The sequence below is a fragment of the Odocoileus virginianus genome, chromosome 31, assembly GCF_023699985.2.
Source record: "Odocoileus virginianus isolate 20LAN1187 ecotype Illinois chromosome 31, Ovbor_1.2, whole genome shotgun sequence".
Classification (NCBI taxonomy): Eukaryota; Metazoa; Chordata; class Mammalia; order Artiodactyla; family Cervidae; genus Odocoileus; species Odocoileus virginianus.
In genome coordinates, this window is record NC_069704.1 from 38,158,814 (window position 1) to 38,180,539 (window position 21,726).

General features: G+C 41.1%; 1 protein-coding gene and 1 non-coding gene across 2 annotated transcripts in view; one reads left to right on the forward strand and one right to left on the reverse strand.

Annotated features, from left to right (window-relative positions):
• Positions 1–21,726, reverse strand: part of DOCK5 (dedicator of cytokinesis 5) — a 269,322-nt gene that overhangs the window by 216,181 nt on the left and 31,415 nt on the right. The window lies entirely within an intron of this gene.
• On the forward strand, positions 12,115–12,186 carry TRNAC-GCA (transfer RNA cysteine (anticodon GCA)). Its single transcript has one exon. It is a non-coding gene; the product is annotated as a tRNA-Cys (tRNA).

A 21,726-nucleotide genomic window follows, 5' to 3' on the forward strand; every position in this document is an offset into this window, starting at 1 on the left:
TTCTGGCAATATAATAAGGTAATTCTCTGAATAGATAGGCTTTCATTGTACTTGCCAAAAACCAGAAACAACCTGAATGTCTTTCAACAAGAGAATAAGCAAGCTATGTTACATCTATTCACCGGAATTCTTCTCAACAATGAAAAGGAACAATTACTGATACAACATGAATGAATGTCATATGTGTTATGTTAACTAAAGGAAGCCAGACTCAACAGGGTACATAGGTACTGTATGATTCCATACAGTGTATATTTATATGTACAGTATTCCATATATATATATTCCATTCATACTGTATGATTCTGCAAAAGTTAAAAACTACAGGGAGGAAGACAGACCAGTGGCCACCAAGTGCTGGGGATGATAAAGGAGCTACTACAAACAGGCTCAGGAGAATTTTTGCAGGTGATGGAAGTATTCTACATTTTGATTATGGTGGTAGTTCCACAACTGAATGAGTCTGTCAAAATTCACGTATTTATGCCCTGAAAAAGGTATATTTTATGTATATCAATTGTCTCTTAATTTTTTTAATTTTAGTAAAAAAACAAGGGCTTTCCTGGTGACTCAGATGGTAAAAAATTTCTGCCTGCAAGAAAGGAGACCCAGGTTCAATCCCTGGATCGGGAAGATTCTCTGGAGAAGGAAATGGCTACCACTCTAGTATTCTAGCCTGGAGAATCCCATAGACAGAGGAGCCTGGTGGGCTACAGTCCATGCGGTCACAAAGAGTCGGACACAACTGAGCAACTAACACACAAGAAACGAAAAATCTCCACTTTACTTGTGATTGCTTTGCCACTTAAAAAAAGCTTCCTGAACCTATATTTAATTATTGATACTTTTATTTAGACATCAATCAACTGATGTAAGAGAAAATCAGTTCCTTTTGTATCCTCAGCTCAGTTCAGTCACTCAGTCATGTCCTACTCCTGGCGACCCTATAGACTGCAGCCATGAAATTTTAAAGATGGGTGCTCCTTGGAAGAAGAGCTATGACAAACCTAGACAGCATATTAAAAAGCAGAGATATTAGTTTGCCAACAAAGCTCCATCTAGTCAAAGCTACGGTTTTTCCAGTAGTCATGAACGGTTGTGAGAGTGACCATAAAGAAGGCTGAGCACCAAAGAATTGATGCTCTTGAACTGTGGTGTTGGAGAAGACTCTTGAGACTCCCTTGGACTGCAAGCAGATCAAACTAGTCCATTCCTAAAGGAAATCAACCCTGAATATTCACTGGAAGGATTGATGGTGAAGCTCCAATACTTTGGCCATCTGATGCAAAGAGTTGACTCATTAGAAAAGACCCTGATTTTGGGAAAGATTGAAGGCAGGAGAAGGGGATGACAGAGGATGAGATGGCTGGATGGCATCAGTGACTCAGTGGACATGAGTTTGAGCAAGCTCCAGGAGATGGTGAAGGACAGGAAAGCCCGGTGTGCTGCACTCCATGGGGTCGCAAGGAGTCAGACATGACCGAGCAACTGAACAGCAAAATATGCAAAAAGGATATGGGGTGGCAGAGGATGAGATGGTTAGACAGCATCAGCAACTCAATGGACATGAATCTGAGGAAACTCTGGGAGACAGAGGAACCTGGCATGCTGCAGTCCATGGGGTTGCAAAGAGTCAGATACGACTTAGCAACAAAACAACAACATATGTAACAACAAATATTTGGCCATGCAGTGAAGCTTGTGCCATCTTAGTTCCTTGACTGGGGATCAAACTCATGTTGCCTACTGTGGAAGCATGAAATCTTAACCACTGTACCTCCAGAAATGTCCCTGAACACAATTTAAAAAACCCAGAAAATACAGACCTCAATATAGGAAAATAATTAATGGTAAAATTGGCAATTGAATTACAGTGGAATAGAAATGATTTAAGGAATGTTGTCAATATAGTTGCACAGAAGGCATAACCCTCCCAGATGTCAGACTACAAGTGACAGTAATCAAAACGGTGTAGTATTGGCACAAAGACAGACATATGGATCAGTGGAACAAAATAGCCTAAAAATAAACCCACACACCTATGGTCAATCTTTGACAAAGAATATACAATGGAGAAAAGAGTCTCTTCAGCAAGTGGTGTCAGGAAAGTTGGACAGCTGCATGTAAATCAATGAAGTTAAAGCACATCCTCACGCCATACACAAAAATAAAGTCAAAATTGCTTAAAGACTTAAACATGAGACACGACCACCATAAAACTCCTAGAAGAGAGCACAGGCAAAATATTCTCTACTATAAATTGTATCAATATTTAGACAGACTTAGGTCTCCAAAAGCAACAAAAATAAACTAATGGCACCTAAATAAACTTAAAAACATTTGCACAGCAAACAAAACTATAAACCAAACAAAAAGAGAACCTCCGGACTGGGAGAAAATTTAGAAAATTCAGAATTATTGTTGTCGGTTTAGTCGCTAAGTCACGTCCAACTCTTGTGATCCCATGGACTAAAGCCCACCTTCAGGCTCCTCTATGGGATTTCCCCCAGAAAAATGCTGGAGATTCCACTTCCTTCTCCAGGGGATCTTCCTGACCCAGAGTTGGAACCCACATCTCCTGCATTGTAGGTGGATTCTTTACCACTGAGTCACCAGGGTAAGTCCACTGGTAGAATGGCCATCATTAAAAAGCCTATAAATACCAAATGCTGGGGAGGTGTGAGTCAAAGGCAACTCCCCGACACTGCTGGTGGGAATGTAAATTGGTTCAGCCACTACGGAGACCAGTAAGGAGGTTCCTCAAAAAGCTAAAAATAAAATTACCACAAGATCCAGCAACTCCACTCCTGGGGATATACTCAAATAAAACTATAATTCAAAAAGATATATGCAACCAATATCACAGCAGCAGTATTCACAACAGCCAAGACATGGAAACAGCCTAAATGTCCATCAACAGATGAACGGATGAAGAAGATATGGTGCGTATCTACAATGGACTACTACTCAGGTAAAAAAAGAGAAAGAATGAAATAACGCCATTTGCAGCAACATGGATAAGCCTAGAGATTATCACACTAAGTGAAGTTACAAAGAGAAAGACAAATACCATAGGGTATGACTTACATGTGGTATATAAAATATGACACAAATGAACCTATCTCTAATCAGAAACAGACTCACGGACATAGAGAAGAGATTCATGCTTGCCAAGGGGGTAAGAGGAGTAGGAGAAGGCTGGAGTAGGAAGTTGGGTTTAGCGGACAGAAGCTTTTATGTGTAGAATGGATAAATATCCAAGTCCTACTGTATAGCACAGGCAACTATATTCAATATCCTATGACAAACCATAATGAAACATGATACTAAAACAGAATGTGTGTGTGTGTGTGTATATATATATATATAACTTAATCACTTTGCTGTATAGCAGAAATTAACATGCTATAAATCACCTATAAGGCAATAAAAAAATAATAATTACTCTGCTGGGTCAACAAAACATGGGATGTTTCCTCACACCATATATGGTACCAAATTTTCAATGGACTAGGGGTTTAATACAAAACATAAAATCACAGAAGTACTCAAAAGAAAAATAAAGACAATATATTTATAACTTCGGGAAAAGAAAAGCCTCCCCTAGACAGTAAAAAGACTGCAGGTTTGATTCGATAAAAATTACAACTCCCACAGGGCAATATGCCATAAATGGTATGTAAAAATGAATCAGAAACAGAACACAATTTACCATATATTTATATGATCATATCAATAGAAAAAAGCATTTGAGAAAATCAAATACCCATTCATGATAAAAACTCTGAGTAATCTAGGAACAGAGGGGAACTTTCTCTACTTCACAAAGGAAAATCTACAAAAATCCTATAGCTAATATCACATTTGATAGTAAGAAACAAGAAGCTCTTCCCACCAATATCAGGGACAAGTCAAAGATGATTGCTCTCACCACTCCTGTTCAACATTGTACAGGAAGTCCTAGCTAACACAGCAAGGCAACAAATGGACATAAACAATATATAGATTGAAGAAATAAAATGTCTTTGTTTACAAATGACATAATCTACATGGAAAATCCAAATCTTAACAACAACAAAAAAAATGGAAGTTCCTGAAACTAATTTCAGCAAGGTTGTAGGATACAAGTTTAATATAGAAAAGTCATTTATTTTCCTATTTACCGAAAATTAACAAGTAGAATTTGAAATTAAAAGCGCAATGCCATTTACATTAGCACCAAAAAAAGAGAGAGAGAAATATTTTAGATATAAATACAACAAGCTATATTCAAGATCTTTGAGGAAAACTGCACAATTCTGATTAACAAAAAAAAAGAACTAAGTAAGTGGAGAGAGACTTCATGTTCAGGGATAGTAAGATTCAACATTGCCAAGATTATCAGTTCTTCCCAACTGGATCTGCCTAGATTCAATGCAATCACTATCAAAATCACTCACATTACTTTGTGGATACAAACAAATTGATTCTAAAGTTTACATACAGAGTCAAAAGACTAAGAATAGCCAACACAATACTGAAGAAGTGCAACAAAGTTGGAGAGCTACGATAATCAAAACGTGGGGTACTGGTGAAAGAATCAACCAACCAACCAACGGAACAGAATAGAAAACCCACAAATACACACACACAAATATAGTCAAACAGTCTTTAACAAAGGGAACAAAGGCAATACAATGGAGGAGAAAGATAGTTTCTTCAACAAATGGTGCTGGGACAACTGGACAGCTACATGCTAAAAAAAAAAAAATGAATTTAGATAAACCTCGCACTCTTAAGAAAAGTTAATTCAAAAGGAGGTTTTGTTGGCAAGAACGTGGAGCAGCAACTTTCATTTCTTTGCTGGTAAAAATGCAAAATGGTACATCCACTTTGGAAGACAGTTTGACAGTTTCTCAAAAAACTAAACATACTTTCGCCATATGCTCTAGCAATTACTACTCTGATATTTATTCAAATGAACTGAAAACTTATGCCACATAAAAACATGCACAGGGATGTTTATAGAAACTTTATTCATAGCTGCCAAAACTTGGAAGCAACCAAGATATCCTTCAGGAGGTGAATGGATAAATAAAGTGGTATGTTGAGACAATGGAATATTATTCAATGCTAAATAGGAGTGAGCTATCCAGGCATGAAAGGACAAAAAGGGCCTTCAGATGCATATTACTAAGTGAAAGGAGCCACTCTGGGAAAACTACATGCTGTATGATTCCAACTATATGACGTTCTGGAAGAGGCAAAACTATGGAGACAGTAAGGAGATCAGAGGCTGCTAGGGGTTGAGGGGGAGGGAGAGATGAACAGCAGAGCATTAGACCAGTGAAACTATTCCCCGTGATACTGTAAGGTGGCTACTTGTCATTACACATTGTGCAAAAACCCACAGAATGTACAGCGCAAACAGTGAACCCTAATGTAAACCATGGGCTCCGGGTGATTATGATGTGTCAGTGTAGCTTAATCACGCGTTGTAAATGTACCTCTTTGGTGGGGGATGCTTATAATGGTGGAGGCTAAGCATGTGTAGGATCAGGATATTGATATACAGGAATCTCTGTACCTTCCTCTCAATTTTGCTGCAAACCTAAAACTGGTCTTTAAAAACAAACTGTTGAAAAAGTTACAACATATATGACAGAGACAGAAAAATGTAAGTTACCAAGACATACTGACGGCTAATAAACGCATGAAAAGATGCTCCGCATCAGTCATTATTAAGGAAATGCAAATCAAAACTACTGTGGTATCCCTGGAAAGGGGACCCTCCTGCACTGTTGGTAGGAATGTAAACTGATACGGCCACTATGGAGAACAGTATGGGGATTTCTTTAAAAACTAGGAATAAAACTACCATATAATCCAACAATCCCACCACTGGGCATATACCCTGAGGAAACCGTAACTGAAAAAGACACATGTACCCCAATGTTCATCACTATTTACAATAGCTAGGTCATGGAAGCAACCTAGATGCCCATTGTCAGATGAACAGATAAAGAAGCCGTGGTACATATATACAGTGGAATATCACTCAGCCATAGAAAGGAACATGAGTCAGTTCTAGTGAGGTGGATGAACCTAAAGTTTACTTACCTAGAGTGAAGTCAGTCAGAAAAAGAAAAACAAATAGCACACATTAATGCATATTAATGGAATATAGAAAGATGATACTGATGAACCTATTTTCAGGGCAGCAATGGAGACACAGACATGGAGAACACAGGCTTGTGGACACAGTGGGGGAAGGAAGGGTGGGATGAACTGAGAGAGTAGCATTGAAACATATACATCACCGTACGCAAGACTGCACAGTCAGCTGGAATGCGCTGTATGACACGGCCAGCTCAAAGCTGGTGCTCTGAGACAACCTGGATGGCAGGATGGGCGGCAGGGTAGGGGGTGGGAGGTTAAAGAGTGAGGGGACACATGTACACCCATGACGAATTTGTGCTGATGTACGGCAGAAACCAAGACAACACTGTAGGGCACTTATCCTCCAACTAAAAATAAATAAATGTTTTAAAAAGTTACAACATATATGACAGACACAAAAATATAAGTATCTAACCATGAAGATAAAGTTTTTACCTGAGAGAAAAGTGAGCAAACAACACAAAGAGACCAAACACAGAATATAAATGTCCAGCAAAAAATGCCCATTAGAAGTAATACAGTGGAAATTTAAGTAGCAATCCATTTTTTTCTACCGAATTAGGAAATATTTTAAAACATGGAAATTTCCAAGGTTGGAAGGGTGTAGAGACTGGTACTCTCAAACAGAGCTGGTGGGAATACCAATGAGAAAAATTTTTGAGGGTATTTTGGAAACATGCATTACATTTTAAAAGAAACATTTCTGTTGAGGTATAACAGGTAACTATAGCTATACAGGCTAATTATTAAGAAATAAATATGTACATGTAACCACCTCCAAGGTGAAGAATTTCTCAATTTCCTCCTCAAATGTAATGACTTTTCTGACACTAGAGATACTCCTTGTCTGTCTTAAGCTTACATATAACCTGAATCACCCAATATATGTATGCAACTCATTCATGTTGTCACCTTTATTCATAGATTGCTCATATTCATTGCTAACAGACTCCCATTTTATGAATCAATAATTTACTTATCCATGTGGGATGTGTCCAACTTGAAACTACCATAAATAAATATTCTTACACACATCTTTACTATGCATGCAAATTCAGTTCTGTAGGGTATTTACACAGAAATGTGATTGCTGGAGCACATGTTATGCATATGTTCAATTTTAGTAAGTACTATCAAACAATTTTCTGTAGTGGTTCTATCAAATTACAATCCCAATCCAACAGTGGGTGAGAGTTCCAGTTGCTCCACGTGCTAACCAGCACTTGGTTTTAGAAAAGAAAGGCTGAAAACCCAATGACCTAATCAGTCAATCAGGAAGCTCGTGAATCAGGAAGCTTGTGAAGCAAAAACACAACTGAAAGGCAAAAGAAGGAAATAATAAGAAAATAAACATTAAATAGTAGGACCAATAAAGCCAAAAGTCAGTAGATATTAAAAACTCAATGTCAATAAACTTGAAAATTCAGATGAAATGCAAAGTTGTTTCTAAAACTGTAACTAACTTGATACATGCAGAGAGAAAATCTAAACAGTTCTATTAAAGAAACTGAACAATTACTGAAACTCCCAAATAAAATTCCTAGTTCAAATGGCTTCACTGGTGAATTCTATGTAATCTTTAAGGAACAAACATTACAAATCTTACATAAAGAAAGAAAAAGAGAACACTTCACAATTCTTGATGAATTTTTGAAATGTATATAAACTTCAACCAATCCCATTTATAGGAATTTACTCTACAATATATTAAAAGCACAAAGATAAATGTGTAGGACAAATCACTGCTCATTGTTAATCATGTCCCCCTAAATTTTTATGTGTAAGTCCTAAGCCCCAGAACCTGAGAATGTGACTCTATTTGGAGATAAGGTCTTTGCAGAGTGCTTAAGTTAGAATGAGCTCATACACCAGTAGGCCCTAATCCCACTAATATAACTGGTATCTTTTATAAGGGCAGAAATGTGGACACAGACACAGAGGAAGATAATGTGAAGACACAGGCAGAAGACAGCCATCCAGAAGTCAAAGAGAAAGGCCTGGAACGAATATTTCCTTCACAGTCCTCACAAGGAACCAAGCCTTCTGACAAACTGCCGGTCTGCAGAACTGCGGGAAAATAAATTTCTGTTCTTTATGCCACCTAACCTTTGGTACTTTATCACTGCAGTCCTAGCAAACTAATGCAATCATAAAAATGAAAGGAGGAAGCAATCAATATCTACCAGAAAAATTAGTTAGATAAATTATAATTCATCAGCACTAGGAAATATCATGGAGCCTACATGAAAAAGCAGGGGTGTTTGTGAAAGTACTGAAATAGGGTTAGTCTCTTCTCAGTGCCCCGTGGTAACCGAAATGGGGAAGAAATCCAGAAGACAGGGGGTGTGTGTATACCTACAGCTGATTCATTTTGCTACACATAGAAAGTAACACTGCGCTCCAATAAAGCAACTGTGCTCCAATAAAAATTAATTTCAAAATACAATTTTAAATGTCAAAAAAAGAAATAGGAAAAAGTATGGACATCTTCTCAGTAACCCTAAGTGGAAGGAAAAAAGTATGCCATAACATCTGTGTATATTATGTTCCATCTTTGTTAAATAATTAAAATATGTGTTCAAAAGCACAGAAAAATGTCTAGAAGTTTACACAATAAGTGGTTAATACATTCAGGAGATTAGAGAAAGTATTATTTATTACTTTACTGTTCTGTTGAAAATGACGAGTATAGTTTCCTTAATTGTAAAAATTTGAGGTATACAAATATATGCAAAGACCATATTATATGTAAAAGTTGAAAAGATGATCAGAATTTCAATTGGACCTTTAAAAAATAACTGAAAAAAAGATTTTGAAAGTTCGTAAGTATGGAAAAATAGATAACTGAGAATGGATAAGAAAATTTTGAAAAGGGAAAATGGTAAGGAATTTTCCTTTTGACACATTAAACTGTATGCCTTCCACTTACACACTTATACCAACTCTTTCTTAATAAAACTGGAAAAAAACACTTCCCTGGTGGTCCAGTGGTTAAGAATTTGCCTGCCAGTACAGGGGACCAGGGTTCGATCCCTGGTTTGGGGAAGATCCCACATGTCACGGGGCAACTAAGCCTGTGTGCCGCAACTGCTGAGCCCGTGCTCCGCAACAAGAGAAGCCGGCAGCACCACGAGAGAGCAGCTCCCGCTCGCCGCAGCTCGAGGAAGCCTGTGTGCAGCAGCGAAGACCCAGCACCGTCAAAAATTAACTAAAAAAAAACTGGAGAAAAAATGATTACAAAGTCCTATACACTCAAAGCTAATTTAGCACTGATACAGAAATGGGAAAATCAGTGGATTCAGTCTAGAAAAACATCAAAACATACATGATAACAGCATTTCAGTTTCACGAGGAAAAATGATTTAATAAACAGCACTGGCATAACTGGCTATTCATCTGCAAGAAAACAAAATTACACTTCCTATCTTATCCCATATACCAAAAAAAAAAAAAAGCAGAGCTAGTACATTTTTAAAGAAACTCAACTTCACAACGTCAAGTATGAAAAACAATAATAGCAAATCATTATCCACCAGCAGATTGCAAAGCCTGATACCAGAATGGAGGTCAACAAGCTGACATCTCATAAAGTATTAAATACCATTTGAATGTGAGGAGCTTTAGACATTTAGGAAAAGAGTCTGACAATACTCTTGACTTAGCAATTATTTTTGAAAGTCAGCAGAAATAATTCAGCAGTACATTTTGTTGTTGTTCAGCAGCTTGATCATGTCCAAGTCTTTTCCACACCATGGACTGCAGCACGCCAGACTCCCCTGTCCTTCACTGTCTCGCTAAGTTTGCTCAAACTCATGTCCGTTGAGTCAATGGTGCCACACATAAGGAAATACAAAGAAAGTTTTTTATAACAGCCTCGCCTGTAGTGGCAACCACGCTGGAAATAACTGGAAGGCTCAGAAAAAGGAAACATGAAATAAACCCCAGTATACACATCCTATGGATAATCAGTCACCTTTGAAAGACACATGAGTCACATCAGCGTTCACTGACCTGGAAAGATATCCCTGTGTCCTTAAACGGGTTAAAGAGGAAAGCAAGTTGCTGCGTAACGTCTGTAATATGATCCCCTCACCTTTTTTTTCCAAAAGCAAACAGGAAACAAGAAGTGGCCTGTATGCTTTTGGCTTACAGGAGTCTGTATCACGCACACCTGTCTTTGTGCGATACAGACATGTGTACGTGATACAGACTATCATCTTTTTGCTTTCCTTAAATTTTTAAAAAACTGTAGTAAAATTAAAATGCGTATCATTTAAAATTCACCATTTAAATCATCTTAGGTGTGCAATTCAGTAGTGCCAAGTATATTCCCGTTGTTGTGCAACTAATCTCCAGAATTCTTTCATCGTGCAAAACTGAAACTCAGTACTCATTAAATAATAACTTCCCCTTTCACCCTTCTCCCAGTCCTGGTAACCAATATTCTACTTTCTGTTGCTATAAATTTGACTACTCATAGGTACCTCATGTAAAGCGACTCACACAGTGTTTTCTTGAGACTGGCTTATTTCACTCAGCATACAGTCTGTAGGTTCATCCATATTGGACCCTGTGTCAATTTCCCCTTTCAAAAATTATTTTTTATTTATTTGGCTACACTGGGTCTCAGCTTCAACATTCGGGATCTAGTTCCTCAACCAGAGATCAAACCCAGGCCCCTTGTACTGGGGGCACAGAGTCTTAACCACTGGTCTCTTAATTTACTTCTTTTTAAAGGCCAAATTCATCATATGGATAGATCAGAGGCTTCCCAGGTGGCGCTACTGGTAAAGAATCCACCTGCAGATGCAGGAGATGGGGATTCAATCCCTGGGTCGGGAAGATCCCCTGAAGGGGTAAATGGCAACCCACTCCAGTATTCTTACCTGGGAAATTCCAGAACAGAGGAGCCTAGTGGACTATAATCCATGGAGTCACAAAGACTCAGACATGGCTCAGCACACAGACACACACATGGATAGACCACATCTGTTTATCAATTCATCTACTGATGGACACTAGAGATGCCTCCACCTCTTGGCTGTTGTGAACAGTGCTGCTATGAACATGGGTTTACAAATGCCTACTTGAAACTCTGCTTTCAATTCTTCTGGGTACCTACCCAAAAGTGGAGTTGCTGGATCACACAGTAACTCTTGTTTTAATTCTTAAGGAAATATCACTATTTTCTAGAGTTGCCCTTCATTTTACATTCCCATCAACAGGGGACAAGGTTCCAATTTTTCCACATTCTCCCCAATGCCATTACTTTGGGTTTTTCAATAGCAACCATCCTGATGCTTGTGAGGTGCTATCTCATTTCTCTAAGGATGTTGTGATGTTGAGAATCTTTTCCTATGCTCGTTGGCTGTTTGTATAACTTCTTTGAAGAAATGTCTATTTAAGTCCTTTGCTCATCATCTTTAATTGGGTAATTTGGCAGTTTGAGGCTGTTAAATGATAGATCTGACAACCATCTTAACACTGTCACCTAAGAGGGGTACCAAGGTGACCCTGACAGAAAAGAGTGCAGAGAAGCCAGTTATGTTGTCTCTCTATATTATTCGAATTGTTATAAAACACAAATATTGCCTTTCTTATCGTTTTTACATTAATGAACTATAGGGAAAAAAGATGAAGCTCTGTCTCTGTCCCTCATTGCAAAGAGGAGCCTCAAGTTGATCCTTGCGAGGTCTAGCCCATCCTCTTCTCATCCTAGTTTAAGTTTGTTGATCCTTGTGAGGTCTAGCCCATCCTCTCTCATCCTAGTTTAAGTTTCTCTAAGTTAAAAGAAGTGTTTTTAGTTCATTTGTACCTTTTCCAACTGCAAGGGACTGAGGTTCAAAATAACCCATTTCTTGGTCTTTTTCTCACAGATATTAAAATATCCATAAACTTGCCATAGGGTGAAAAAGTTAGTGATATTTGTTCTTTTATAGATATTATTAAAGGACTTCCCTGGTGGCTCAGACGGTAAAGCATCTGCCTGCAATGCAGGAGACCCAGGTTCAATCCCTGGGTCGGGAAGATCCTCTGGAGAAGGAAATGGCAGCCCACTCCAATACTCTTGCCTGGAAAATCCCATGGACAGAGGAGCGTGGTAGGCTACAGTCCATGGCGTCACAAAGAGTCGGACACGACTGAGCGACTTCACTTGAGGTCTAGCCCATCCTCTCTCATCCTAGTTTAAGTTTCTCCGAGTTAAAAGAAGCGTTTTTAGTTCATTTGTACCTTTTCCAACTGCCAGGGACTGAGGTTCAAAATAATCCATTTCTTGGTCTTTTTCTCACAAATATTAAAATATCCATAACACTTGCTATAGGGTGAAAAAGTTAGTGATATTTGTTCTTTTATTGATATTATTAAAAATACTAAGAATTCAAGGATATTACAAAGTGAAGGAATCATCATTTCAGTTCAATCACTCAGTCGTCTCCAACTCTTTGCGACCCCATGGACTGCAGCACACCAGGCCTCCGTGTCTATCACCAACTCCCGGAGTTTACTCAAACTTATGTCCATTGAGTCGGTGATGCCATCCAACCATCTCATCCTCTGTCACCCCCTTCTCCTCCAGTCTTCAATCTTTCCCAGCATCATAGTCTTCTCAAATAAGTCAGTTCTTCATATCAGCTGGCCAAAATAAATAATGCTAAAAGTAAAAATGCCTCATTCATTCATTCAACAAACATTAACTGAACGCAACTTGGTCTTGTTTCACTTGCTGGAGATATAGCAGTAAACAAAACAAGAAAAAGTTGGAAGGTGATTAAGTGCAGTACAAAATAACATCGGGTCAGGAGGGAGGGATAATATTTTGGTAGAATGATCAGGGAAACTTTCTTGGACAAGGAGTCTCAGTTGTGACAGCAGCTAAAATGTCCATGGTTCATCCATGAGGGATGGAGTCTCCTTAATTAACAGAAATCTAATTCTCAGAAAGATTCTGACAAGTTTAAATAAACATCTTAAAAGTCAACATTCAAAAAACTAAGACCATGGTATCCAGTCCCATCACTTCACAGCAAATAGATGAGAAAAACTGTTTTTTTTAGAAAACCCCAACAGTGGCAGATTTTATTTTCTTGGGCTCCAAAATCATGATGGACGGTGAGTGTAGCCATGAAATTAAAAGACGCTTACTCCTTGGAAGAAAAAGCTATGACAAACCTAGACAGCGTATTAAAAAAGCAGAGACATCACTTTGCCTACAAAGGTCCATATAGTCAAAGCTATGGTTTTTCCAACAATCATGTATGGATGTGAGAATTGAACCATAAAGAAGGCTGAGTGCCAAAGAATTGATGCTTTTGAACTGTGGTGCTGGAGAAGATGCTTGAGAGTCCCTTGACTCAAGGAGGTCAAACTAGTCAATCCTAAAGGAAATCAACTCTGAATATTTATTAGAAGAACTAATGTTGAAGCTCTAATACTTTGGCCAGCTGATGCAAAGAGCTGACTCATTGGAAAAGACCCTGATGCTGGGAAAAATTAAAGGCAAAAGGAGAAAGGGGTGGCAGAGGATGAGACAGTTCAGTAGCATCACTGACCCAATGGACATGAATCTGAACAAACTCCAGGAGACAGTGAAGGATGAGGAAGCCTGTTGTGCTGCATGTCCACGGGGTCACAAAGAGTCAGACACAACTAAGCGACTGAACAACAACAAAAGTCCTTCACTTACTCACTTTTTCAATCACAAAATTCAGCATGCATACTCTGCCGAGTCAACTAAAACTGAAAATGCATATTCCAAATCTTGGCCCCTGGGTAAACTGCAGAGCCCTGGAAGGATGGCTTAATCAGCACACAATGCCAGGCCTTTAAACGGAAACACTCAGAAGACCAGAGCAAAGGCCCCAGTGCAGCAAAGGTTCAGTGGGTGAGAGGGAATCAGTAAAAGGGATTACACAGTGTGTTGTCTCCAGGGCAGGTGGTTGAGAGTGGCTCCAAGTGCGTGAGCCACTTTGGTATATTTTCCCCAATACTTCATGCTTCCTGCAGATGGGAAAGTCTGCTTATAGTAAAGGAAATTCTGATGGCCCACAGCCTTTGTAAGAGTCTTATTTAGCTGACTGGGCTATGTGCTTGCTAAAGATAAGCAAAAGTATCGCAGGATTCATAGGAGTCTCTACTGAAAGGTAGGAACAAGTGAAACAAAGAGAGATCAGATAGAAAGAAATGCTTTCTAATGAGTTCCACCTTGGTGTGGTAATGTGGCCATACTTATGATTCCTGGTCTTCATCCTATCTGATTAGAGGGGGAAAAAAAACTTATTTACAAAGATCCTCTTTCTTATTCTCCTGGAACTTGGAAACAGCAAGAGGCAGGGCATATGATTCTTTTATTTATATTTGGGAAAATAAAGGACTGTCTGAGTCAGGGGGAGACTCAGGCCACCTGCCTCCCAAGAGCTATCATAGCTACTCATCCAGAAGTGAACACGATATGACCAACTGAATTACTGTAAAGATGGGGTAATGGAACAATTCCCAAGCGATAAGGTGAAGGCCCTCCGGGGTTTGGTCTGCCTATCAGATCTGCTATGAAACTGTACTGGAATTCTCAGAGGAAAACCAAACCTCCAGGACTTCCCTGGAGGTCCAGTGGGTAAGACGCCACACTCCCAACCCAGGGGGCACAAGTTCAATCGCTGGTTGGGGAACTAAGATCTCTCATGCCATCAGCTGCTGTCAAAAAAAGAAAGAAAAAGTCTGCATCCATCCTAGAAACCAAAGCAAAGCACTTTCCACATGTCAGAGCCTTGGAGAGATTCTGGCTGCACCATGATGCAGACTGGAGCTGTATGGAGAGATCAAGAACACCAATTCATAGCTTCTTTTCTTGAGAAAAAATGTAGTATCCCCAGGAATAGCAAAGAGCCCTAGCAAATGGCATCACTCCTTGCTAACTTGGATGGATGAAGCAAAGAGGAAAGGCGAGACTCTGGACCTGTATCTTCACTCGCCAATGCCCTGAAGACGAGCCCTGATAAGGAGACAGGGCAACCCTGGGGATGGAGGGCTGATCAGCGTAACTATGCAGCCAGGTGGGTCTGGAACCCCAGACAAGTATTAAACTTCTCTAAATCTCTCTTTTCTTCTCTGCCAAACTGACTAGTAACTGTGACTTTTGCACAGGACTGCTGTGAAGATTCAATGAGGTAAGAGTGCAGAGTGCTTAGAATAGTCCCTGCAAGTGCTTGTTTAGTGATGATGGTGATGGTGATATGATGGTGATGGTGATTGATAGGATGATAGTGGTCATGGTGATGAATAGGATGGTGCTGGTTATTGTGATGAATATGATGACAGTCATGAGGGAGATGACGATGGTGATGATTAGTAGTAAAACTAGAGTTTAAGATTTGGCAAAATATAGCTAAAGCTTTTGAAGAGCTTCACATATTTTAAATACTCTTACTCTTTGATCCAGTAATTCCACTTACTGGAAATATTGTTTTTGTGGGGGGTTTTTTTAAGGTTTTTTTTTTTTTAATGTGGACCATTTTTAAAGTCTTTATTGAATTTGTTGCAATAACTGTTTCCTTTTTCCAACCAGGAATCTACCCACATCTCCTGCATGAGAAGGTGAAGTCTTAACCACAGGACTGCCAGGGAAGTCTGGAAATAGTCTTTTGGATATAGAAATAGACAAGAAAATTTAAAGATAAAGTTTCATTGTAATTGGAAAAACAGTAGACAAACTAATAAATACCTAATAACAGTAGAGGGCTTGAGGGCGAAAACTGTAGAAATAATGAGATCCAGACAGACTGACCCCAATTATGGAGAGTGTGGTGGAGCAGGCTGTCAGCACTGGGAAATCTGAGAGGCTGGATAAATGAATGACATCTCTACTCCCTCCACACGTACAGAGAACAATCCCTCCTCCAACTTCCATAGGACACACGAAGTCTACCCTCTGCAAAAACCGAATGAGAGACGTTCCCAACTTAGGGAAACCAGGTTAGAGACAGAGATGGGAGAAAGATACGAGACAAATGGGTTCACATATTGAGTTGAGGATCTTGGCCCTCTTGTCCGATTGATGTCTCACAGCCCTGGGGACCAGGCATGTTCTGACTAGGTACAATTAGGACAATTTTTCTGAGAGAATCTAAACTGCCCAGAGAAAATTCTACAGATAAAAGCATTCAAACTTTAAAAAAAAAAAAAAAAAAAGAGTTGAGAGTTTCTCATTCTCCTATGTGAACAAGCAGTCAAGAAATAAGCAAACATTTCAGGGAAATTGTTCAATATGCAGACTATAGCAAAGAAAAGAGAAGGGGATTCCCCGGAGATCCAGTGGTTAAGACTCGGAGCTTCCACTGAAGGGGGCACAGGTTCAGTCCCTGCTCAGGGAGGTTATGCATGCCATAACGTAGAGTCAGTGGGGAAAAAAAACAGAAAGGAGAACCTGGCAGAAGGAGAGCTAGTCCACGTAGCTACAGCAGCCAGCCAGACTGTGATGCAGATGCTAAATGCTACAGGGGTTAAGAATGCACTACCCTCAGATTTTCTATTTGGTAAAACCAGAGGCATTGAAAGACAAGTCCAAAGGAATCATTTCCTCACTCTCTGATTCAGTTTTATGGTCATACCATGTATATTACACCATCTAAAATTCTCTCTCTGAAATAAAAAACATGGCCCCCTTCTTGCTGGCAGGGCAATAACACTGTTTCACACCCAACCCTGAACCACTGTCCTCCACCAACACAGCCCACTCAGGCACCCAAGCTTGCCTTCCATTACCTGGGTCGCTGGAACGACTGGCAGTAGAACTTCATTATACTCTACGCCCACGATCTGGCACATCTGACACCGAGATCAACAGGCACAGAAATAAGAACCCAAAACGCTCAGATGAAATAATCCCCCTGATCAGGACCAGCCCCATGAGCAGTAGGTTCAGAAACCTGGTGGTGACCTGAACACCTAACTTTGAGTGCTCCTTTTTAAGAAGCCCATGATTCTCTGTGACAGCCTAGAGGGTCGGGATGGGAGGTGGGAGGGAGGCTCAGAAGAGAGGGGATGTATGTATACCTAGAGCTGATACACGCTGTGGTACAGCAGAAACAAACACAATATTATAAAGCAGTTATCCTCCAATTAAAAAAAGAAAAGAAAACACTTTTTTTTTTAAGAAAACACTTTAAATACCATTAAGTAAATATAATTTTTAAAAAATGGAGAAGGAGATGGCAACCCATTCCAATATTCTTGCCTGGAAAAGTCCACAACAGAGGAGCCTGGCAGACGGCAGTCCATGGGGTTACATGACTGAGCATGCATGCATGAGGGTGAAGGAACATGGGTTGGTAGCAATAAATTGATAGAACTTAAAAAAAAAAATTTGTAAAAGATGCCCATTATTTAGGAGCCCAAGATCAATTAGTTGTTTTAAACACAGAAGAGTTCGAAAGATCCCCTTTTGATTCTTGTATTCTGTGTGTGTGCATAGACTGATTCCAGAGTTTGAAAGATTTAGAAAAATCTGAGATGTTATTTTTAATAACTTAATATAGAAATTATAATAAGCTTTTACTCCATCCAAATTGGGGGAAGTGATATCAAAATTAGGAGTTGTCATTTTCCACTACTGTGAATTCTTTAACAATAGGACAATATTACTTTAATAAATAGTCCCTTTATGGTTTAACAAACAAACAAAAAAGGCCTGTGTTCCAGTGTTACTGCAGTCAGAGACGACAGCAGACAAAAATAGAAATAAAGTCCAAGAGACTGAGTAGGTTGCAAATTGCTCTCCTCTTGGGAGGAACAATTCCTTTCTCCCCCATCTTTGCATTGTTCCTCCCTCAAAACACACTACTACCAGAATGCATCCTATATAAGTGGCCATGGAGCTCCTAGCCAGGACCTGATAATGGGCTGGGTGCTGAGGGAGGGCCTGGAGGAAGAAATTTCTACACTCCAAGAACTGAAATTTCACCACTCTCTCCTCAGTGTTGATGGACCCAGGACACAGGAGAAACGAAACCTCGCCGATCCACACACAGGGACTCTGTTTTGTTCAAAGCTGCTTGGTTCCACAGAACACTTTGACCATGTCACTCTAGCTTATCCATGTTTTAAAGCTGAAATCAAACGCTTCACCCAATTCTCCCTCGCTTTTCAAGCAGACACAAAGGGTCCAGCTGAACCATTGTGAGGGCACTCTCTGGTCTGAAGAACCACATGCCAGTGTGCAGAGGATGAATCTTTCTCAGAAACACAGTCCAGGATTTCCCCCAGCTCGACAGATCCCCTTCACAGATCATGTCCCTTCCTTCAAAGACTCATTGGGTGATGCATGGGAGAAACACGTACAGCCGGAATCACAAGAAGTCTTTCTTTCCAGTCACCAACTTGCTGCTGTTGAGAGACAATGTGGAGTTGTCCAGGGCAGGACAAAACCAAGTTGGGGGGACTTACCTGATGGTTGAGTGGCTAAGACAACATACGCCCAATGCAGGGGGCCCAGGTTCAATCCCTCGTCAGGGAACTAGATCCGGTATGCGGCAACGAAGACCCGGTGCAGCCAAATATGAAAATGTGTGTATGTGTTAGTCGCTCAGTCATGTCCAACTCTTTGCAACTCCATGGACTGTAGCCCGCCAGGCTTCTGTCCATGGAATTCTCCAGGCAAGAATACTGGAGTGCATTGCCATTCCCTTCGCCAGAGGAACTTCCCAACCCAGGGATCAAACCCTGGTCTACTGCATTGCAGGCAGATTCTTTGATATATAAATAAATATATTTAAAAGTCAAGTTGGGGTTTGGACACAGATTTAAGGCAGCCCACTCTGGTCCTCGGTGCTGTATCACCCGCTCAGCCAGGTGGCCTGTGACAGATGGGGCCTCTCTCCGAGGTCACCACCCAACGTCTCACTCATCTCTGTGCCCTTCAAACACACACAGAACAAGTGGAAGGACCAGCCGACTAACATCCACTGAATGGACAGGACCTGCTATCACTAAGAAAAGATGAGCGAGGGGCCAGCATTCGCCACAGGCTCTAAGACAGGGGTCCCCAAGCCCCTGGGCCATTGACCGGTCCGTGGCCCCGTCAGGAGCCAGGCTGTACCGCAGGTGGTGAGCAGCAGGCAAGCGAACAAAGCTTGATCTGTATTTACAGCCGCTCCCCATCACTCACATCACTGCTTCAGTCATGTCTGACTCACTGCGGCCCTATGGCCTGTAGCCCACCAGCCACAGGAGACCCTATGGCTCCTCTGCCCATGGGGATTCTCCAGGCAGGAATACTGGAGTGGGTTGCCATGCCCTCCTCCGGGGGATCTTCCCCTAGATTTCTCATAGGGGCACAATAAATATAATACACTTGAAATCATTCCCCCCACTCCTGGTCCATGGAAAAATTGTCTTCCACAAAACTGGTCCCTGGTGCCAAAAAGGCTTGGGACCATTGCTCTAAGGGACCAGAGAACCACCTCAGCTAAATAGTCCTAAGACCAACCATTAGGTGGGTCAGGGGCAGAGGCAGGGGCAAGGGGGGTTGACAGACTGTAAGGAGGGTTTTTCTCAGACCCTCAGACACACCTCCAGCAAGAAACGTTGTACAAAATTACATACACTCACTGTGAATGTCCTACCTCTGGAGGCTGCAGAAACCAAGATGAGACTGAAATCAGGAACCACTGGATCAGACTGAAATATATGGTTCAGGTGTGAAAATGCCACTTCCGCTTATCAGAGGAGTCAGAAACAGCTGCCCCATCACACCTTTGGATTACTTAACCCCAAACCACTTCCCGCTCACAGGGCACACGTGAGGGTCCCGGCTCATCCTTCTACACCCGACTGCATACCAGACTCGCCCAGAACAGAAGCCAAGCACCCAAGGTTAAAATCAAAAGAGGAACAAGCAACCCCGAGTGAAAAAGCAGTTCTCCAAACGCAGAGGGGCAGGCAGGGCAGCACACAGGACCTGGTAGCATCTTTGCTCATCCCAGCACCAGCCCCCCAGCCCGAGCCTCCTAAAGGGCCTCAGAAACCTAACATCACCCAGCTTCACGGCGTTCATTTCCAGGAGTAAATGTGTTTGGGGACCTCCCTGGTGGTCCACTGGTTAAGACTTAGCCTTTCAGTGGAGGAGGTATGGGCTCGATTCCTGGCTGGGGAGCTAAGATCCCACATGCTGTGTGGCCAAAAAAGAAAAAAATAAAAAAAATAAAAATAAAACAGAAGCAATGTTGTAACAAATCCAGCAGATTTTAAATATGGGCCACATTAAAAAAATTTTTTTAAATAAATGTGTTTATGATGTCACGATAAGAATGTCTATAATTCTGGATGTCCATCTCATTTGCTTGATTTCTTCTCCTTGGAGCACGGGGAGGTATTCACAGAGAAAGCTGATTCTTTCTGGAAGGCTACTTGAAAGATGCCTCTAATGAAGCCCTGATGGAGCCATGGAAAAACCCAAACTACAATTTCTTCCCCTGTGAAGGAAGAGATCAAAATAGACCCCAGAGGTTGTAAAGACAAAGTGGGTAAGAACCTGAGAGCTTCCCAAACAGGGTTTTGGGGCATAGTGCATGCGTGTGCAGTTGCTAAGTCATGTCCAGCCCTTTGTGACCCCACAGACTGTAGCCCACCAGGCTCCTCTGTCCTCAGGACTTCCCAGGAAAGACCAAACTGTAGTGAAAAACGAGCTCTGCCTCCCAGGTCTCCAGCATCTCACAGAAAAGCCTTCAGAAAAGAGCACAACACACTCACCACATAAAAGAGAAAGCAACACTGGGTTCTCCCAGTCAGAGGGCGGACAAACAGCCGAGGGATTATCAGCTTTGTTTTGTTACGCTGATGCTGTTCTAGGCAACCCCAACTTGTGTGTGAAACAAACAACGGGGTCTAGGTGAGCGAGTGCTGAACAAGAGCCACCCTAGGGAAACTGCTGGAACACCCGCCTCCCCTCTTTTCCACACTGCCAGTTCATTTCAGGCCGGAAATAGAGAGGCCTCCCCCGCCTCTTGGGTCTGGCCCGATCCACAGGAAACTTCTCTCTTGATTAGACTCCCACTGAGCTGAGGGTTCAACTTTCCATCTTTCATTCCAACCCACACATCCCATCACTCCACTAAGGCCTAGCCAGGGGGCCACTGCAAACAAACTTGCCCACCCACATCCACTGTGGGCAATCATTTTAAGAAGCTCAGGCTAAGAGTCAACCATGCCTTTTTCTTGGAATCAAGAAATCATCCTTTGAACCACCAGGGAATACTCTCTAAACAGCAGATTAATTCTCTACACTTTTGGCAGTCACAATTCAAGGGCCAATTAAACAGAGCCAAGTCCTAACGCCCTCTTTCCTGAGCACTTATGATGCTTGAAGAGGGTGTAACATTCTACCAGCCCCATCTAGATGACAGCGCTGGAAACCACACTGACCTTCCAGAGCCTTCTTATTCCTAGGCTTTCCTCCAGTAAGCACAGAGCGGACCCTCTCACTTGCAAGCACTGACACGCGCAAAATTAATCATACGCTTGCTAATGACTTTGGATAAATAGGCCACAGCCAGGTGACACAGCGCGATACTTCCT